This window comes from Pinus tabuliformis, chromosome Q (assembly GCF_031772625.1).
Source record: "Pinus tabuliformis cultivar Carrire ecotype Pingquan chromosome Q, CPIR1, whole genome shotgun sequence".
Taxonomy (NCBI): domain Eukaryota; kingdom Viridiplantae; phylum Streptophyta; class Pinopsida; order Pinales; family Pinaceae; genus Pinus; species Pinus tabuliformis.
The window spans coordinates 285184050-285190577 of record NC_142296.1 but is presented as its reverse complement, the minus strand read 5'-3'; positions in this window follow the sequence as shown (position 1 = coordinate 285190577).

Here is a 6528-nt window from a genome sequence, read left to right as displayed (position 1 = left end):
GGTCCAATGTCAAATTGTGAAAATCATTGTCATCCATGGTCAACCATGGTCCAACATCACATTATGACAAGGATTGTCTCAATATGGAAATCCTCCATGGTCAACCATGGTCCAATGTTGCATTGTAACAAATATTGTCTCAATATGAAGATTAATCACATTCAACTGTGATCCAATGTTGAATTGTGACAAAGATTGTGTCAATATGAAATTTAACCATTGTCAACCATGCTCAACTATGTTTAGTTTAGGCTTTATATACATTGGGTTTATAATATTAATCCCTTGGGTTTAATATTACTCCCTTGTATTTTTAGTATTCATGTGATGGGTTTATTAGTCCCTTGAGTTTATAATATAAATCTATTGGGTTTATTAATCTAAGGGTTCATATTCCTAGGGTATAATATCAATCATAGGGTTTATAATATTAATCCTTGGGTTTAATATAAATCCCTTAGGCTTATAATCATGGTCAATCATGGTCCAAAGTCACATTGTGACAAATATTATCTTAATATGTAAATCAACCATGTTCAACCATCGTGAATAATGGGAAATCATGGTCAACCATGGTGCATTATCACATTACCATAAAGATTGTTCCAGTGTGAAAATCAACCATGTTAAACCCTGGTCAACCATGTTTACTTTACATTTTATAATATTTATCTTTGGATTTATAATATTAATCCCTTGGGTTTATTGGGTTTTTAGTATTAATCCCTTGGTTTAATTATTCCCTTGGGTTCATAATATCAATTCCTTGGGTTTATTAATCTAAGGGTTCATATTCCTAGGGTATAATATTATTTGTAGACATTATAATATTTCCTTGGGTTTATAATCTTCATCAGCCATGGTAAACCACGGTCCAACATTTCATTGTGAAAAATATTGTCTCCATATGAAAATAGATAATGCTCAACTATGGGTCAACATCGTATTGTGACAAATATTATGTCAAAATGAAAATAAACCATCGTAAACCATTGTCAACCTTGTTTATTTTGGGGTTTATAATATTTATGTATGGTTTGTACACCCTTGGTTTATAATATTAATCCCTTGGGTTTAATATTATTCGCTTGGATTTATAGTCCCTTGGGATTTTAGTATTGATTCCTTGGGTTTATTATTCCCTTGGGTTTATAATATCAATCCATTGGGTTTATTAATCTAAGGGTTCATATCCCTAGGGTATACTATTAGTCATAACATTTATAATAGTAATTGTTTGGTTTAATATAAATCCCTTGGGTTTATAATCATTGTGAACCATGGTCCAGTGTCACATTATAACAAATATTTTCTCAATATCGAAATCAACCATGGTCCATCATCAGATTGTGACAAAGATTGCCTCAATACGAAAATGAACCATGTTCAACATGTTTATTTTGGGGTTTATAATATTTATCTTAGGGTTTATATTCCTTGGTTTTATAATATTGATCCTTGGATTTAATATTATTCCCTCTAGTTTATAATAACTTTGGGTTATAGAATTTATCCCTTGGGTTTATAATATTAATCCCTTGGATTTATTCATCTAAGGGTTCATATTCCTAGGATATAATATTATTCATCGGGTTTATAATATTAATCCTCCGCTTTAATATAAATCTCTTGGGTTTATAATCACAGTCAACCATGCTCTAATGTCAAATTGTGACAAAGATTTAATCCCTTGGGTTTTTAGTATTAATCCCTTATGTTTATTATTCCCTTGTGTTATCACTCAGGTTGTTCCCTTTGACTCCTAAGGGAATACGGCCGAGGTAACCACAAACCAATCTTTGGATTGCAGGTCCTAGCCTACCCACAATCAGAGAGGGCTCTCTCTTTCTGATTTAGCTTTGTTTTGGGAATTTTAGGCTAGCTATGAAACACTGAATTTTGTTTGAAGTTTGGTTGAATGATATCTTCTAAAGAGGGGCGTGCAATATTCAGAGAGTTTTATTCCATTGGGCAATGGGAGTCTATGATTGTATGATGTTTGGAGTATGTGATAAGGATAGTGTCATTGCAGAGCCAGACAGGTATTCATGAAACAAACCTTAAATTTAAAGAAAAAAACGGTTAGAACCCACACAATGAAAGGCAATGAAGATTTCTTTCACTATGAAAATGAGAATAAAGGGTTGAATGCTATTCGAGAGCAATTAAGAATTGCTGAATAGATTTCACCATGGAAAAGTTAGAGTAAATGGGAGCATTTAAGAATTCCACATTTATAACTAGTTCTGAAGAAAACATAATTAGCAACAAAGATTGAGTTTAGGGTGCCTCAACGGACAAATCCTGAACTATTCTTTTTCCTTACTGCTAAGAGTATTAAACATATAACATAGATGGTTTCTGTAAATAGAGAAAAGACAAAACATAGTTCATAAGAAACTTATTGCATCACGAGATAACACAGGAATGCTGCAGTAGCCAGCAATCTCATCACAACATGTCCAAGCAAAGCCAAATTAAAAAGACCAACAGCTTCTTGTATTCAACTCTGAGAAAATACAGCGTAGCTCTCCGGAATATAATCAACAACCCAAAATAAGTTATGCGTGGGGATATATATACAAAAGTGTTTCACAAAATATCTGAAAGATGAGTCATTAACTCATAACTTTCTTACCAACTTTCAAAAATAGTAGATACAACAGTTATTGCCATTAAAATAGACAAACAACAGCTATTCATTACTATCAGAGTTCTTTAACTTTGCAACCAACTGGGTGGGCCGAGTGCTTTGCATCCATTTCGAGGAATTTCGCCTTTTGCTGCTTTATCACGGTGTGACTGCTTTAGCCCCGTCATCCGCACTCGTTTATTTGTGCCAAGTCATTATCCTTGTTATCCAGCTTCTCTTTCTATTGCCGCCCAGGTAGATTGAACATGTGAGTCTTTTGAAAATGCTGACTCGAGATTGATCAAAAAGGATACAAACAAAATTTGATTTATTAGAGCAATGTTTCTATCATGCCTCTCCACCAATCTTCAGTAGGCAATTGGTGTCTCTGTATTTTAATCAGAGTCTCATCAGCTTCAGTATATTTGTAGTAATTTGGAGGTGCTTCAAAAAGGTGCTTGATCTCATGCTCAATAAAAAACAAATTTTCTAACTTCTCATAGAGAGTCTGCCCAGATGGGGGCCCTGTTTCCTCTGAAATGCTTGCGGATGCTGTTATTTGATTTGTTGCATAATTGTTGACCCTCTTGGCATAATGTTCATGTGATAATAATCTTCCTGCACTAGTTACCAAGCTGGGAAGACCTCTGTTATGCAATGTTGTGATTTTTGCAATAAATTCATTTACCTCTGTCTGCATTTCTTGACACCTTTTGTCCAATGTCTGCACATAATTCCTCAAGGTGAGCACCCTCTTTATTAGTAAAATGGTATCAGTTCTATCTCTGATACCCATTCCTGCTAGCTGAAGTCCAGTGCGATTGTTGAGGACTTGAATCATTCTGTTGGCTATTTCAGGCATATTCCTCAGGGATGCCCGAGCTCTTTGATTTTCTGCTTTTTCCCTGCTTAGGAGATCCATTTGCTCATGGATAGTTTCAATGGACTGCCATTGGTCTGTAATGGATTGACCAATGTTGGCCCACAGAATCTTCTTGACTTCACTTATAGTTTTGTCCAAAGTAAGCTCTTTTTCTAACTCCTTTATCCTTTTTTCCAGAGCTCTTATCTCTCTTACCCTTTCAGCCAAATTCTGCTTGGATTTGTCATATTTTTCTTCAAGCTTGGCTAACTTTTCTTTAGCCTCTTTCAGTTTAGCCATCTGTACTTCTAGAGCTTCAAGCTCTTTCATCATATTCTGTATGCTGAGGCTGGGTACCTGTTCTGATGCTGATGCCTGTGTTGTCACTTCTAATGCTGGCGCTGAGCCTGAAGGGCCTGCCTCTGATGTTTGCCCAGTGGGAGGAGCTGTTGGAGTTATTATTTGAGGAGTATCCTCAATATTTATGATTGCTGGTGGTGGCCGAGGTGCTTGCTCTTCTTGTCTTTGCTTTAGGGTCGCCTCCAAAGCACTCACTGTTTCCACCAATCTCTTATGTAAGTTCAAGAGTAGAGAAACCACATCTTGATCTTTCTTTTGTTCTGTAACCCCTTCAGTCTGAGGGTGATGGGTAGGTGGTAGCTTGATCTTCTTTCCCAAAGATGCTATATCCTCATCTTTTTTCTTCATCATGGCCTGCACACCCTTAGTATCGTTTGGATCATGTCCTAGTTCTATAATAATTTCTTCCAAGGACTTGATTCTGTTGTCCTTGGCTTGAGATGATGTGTTTTCTAGTTCCAGCTGAGTAGCAGTATTGTGTAGAGAATTTTGTAACTTGTGTGCCAAGAGAGTTTTATCAGCCAAGGTTGAGTAGACCATCTCCCTGGTTTGCTTGTGTAGCTCAATCTGATCCATGGGGTGGATGTCTTTGGGAAACACTTCCAAGTTAGTTTTGATGTAGTCTGCCGCTGACTGAGGATGCTGCATGGTAGGTCTAAAATCACTGAGAGTCATCTTCCCTTCTTGAATATCATAGGCTGACATGAGTATCTCCTGATTAGTTGGTGCCATTATGAGCAGTTGGTTATAGAGCTGGTATCTAACCAGCTCATTTCTTGCTTTTATGTCCGTGAACTGCTTTTTGATACTAGATTCTGCCTTGGTTCACTGCCTTGAAGAACTTACTTCTGCTCCTCCTTGCATTTCTTGCTCTTGCTCTAAGGAGCTGGCCGATGTTTCAATGCTAGGAGGGAGCATAGTATCAGTTGGTATTTCAGGCATTTCCTCCTCAGAGAAGGGATTTAGCCTCTGTTGCTTTTCCCCTAGTTTATCCGTTGAAGTAGTGAGAGGAGTTTCTTCTTGCCTATCTCTTTTCTCATTCTTTCTTCATTTGCAGGTGTCTGTAAAACTGTATTTTCAACTGTTACCTCCTGCCTTGGAGGGATTTTCTCTTGGGTTTGCTGCTCTGTGGAGGCAGGTGCTTCAGCCATTTCTTCTTGCTGCTCTACTTGCTGCTCCAAATTGGGGAGTGACTCCTCTTGCTGTACTTCTTTGCCTTTAGCTACGTTTGCTGCTTGACCAGCTGCTTGGGCAAACTGCTGGGGAACAGTGGAAGATGAGGCACTTCTTCCAAGATGCCGAGTGGCTCGAGACCAAACCTGTCCAAAATGTTCCAAGTCAACTGCTTTTTCTAAATTCTTAATTGCTCTTTCTGCTAATTCTTCTTCAAAATAATTCTCCACTAATGTGCCTTCTCTCCACTCTAGTTGATTAGCATATTTTTCAATTTGTGGAATGCTAAAATGATCATAGGTAGCAAGCCTATACTTGATTCTTCTGAGGCTTATGAAATGATTAGGGTCATATGGTGCCCAATAGAAGCTTGTTTTGAGCTGGAGGATTTTTAGGATCTTGTCTGCCTCTCCCCAAGCTTCTTCCCTCTTATTAAAAATGAATGGACCCAGTTGGTGCTTAATTTTCAGCTGTGCTTTCTTATTTTTGCTATGAAAGTGTACCATGTCTGAATTGCCAAATTGCCGAAAGTACTCTAGGGTGAAAAGTCTCATGGGAACGTACTTTTGCAGTCTGTATGGGGCTAGCTCACAGCCATATACTCTGATTAATGTGTGGTCTTGGTAGAATTACCAATCTCCAATGCTATAGTTCTTGGAAAACTGGAGGATCTTCTGCATTTCATCGGTGAGTCTAGGAGGAGAACTCTGTAGCAAGGACAAGGCTGGATGAATGAACAGATCAATGAACTCACAGTAGTTATATGGAGAGTAAAATATATGGTGACAGATTGGTGCCCAGAATATCATTGACCTCCTGTTTCCTTTTGCACCCAGCTTTTTGAGAAAAATAGGGAAACTGTCAGGCTGATTATATAATATCAAATGATATATGTATGAGGTAAATTTAAATACCCTCTCTCTCTCCAGATTCATGAATTTCTCATGAATTCTGTCAGCAATGAATGTGGCATAATCATATTGGACAGCAGGGGGCTGTCCTGGAGTGAACATGGATAGCATTACCAAGATTGTTTCATCCACATACTCACTGGTATTGTAACCCAGGATGTAAGATATCATATCCACTAGCAACCTCCCTGTTTCATTGAACCAAACATGTAGATAAGGAGGAGGTTGCCGGGGTTGGTAATCTAGCTGCATGAACAACTGGCAAATCCTTGTGACCTCTGAGCTGGGCAGCTTGGCACCTTGTTTGAGCAGAAAATTCATAGAAAGGGGCACCAGAGGTTTAGTTGGCTCAAAGCTTAGCATCTCATTTATGTATTGAGGAGTGATGTGAAATAAAACAGTCCCAGATGGAGCCAAAAATGCTCTTTGAGTGGGTTCATAGTGTTCACAACACTGATGGATGAAGTCTAGGAACACATTCACTTGTGGAAGGTAATAGATGGGCAAGTTGGACTCCCAGATACCCATGTCATCAGCACCACTTATGTGTTTCCTCTTTAGCTCACAAACGATTTCTATGTGATATTTGT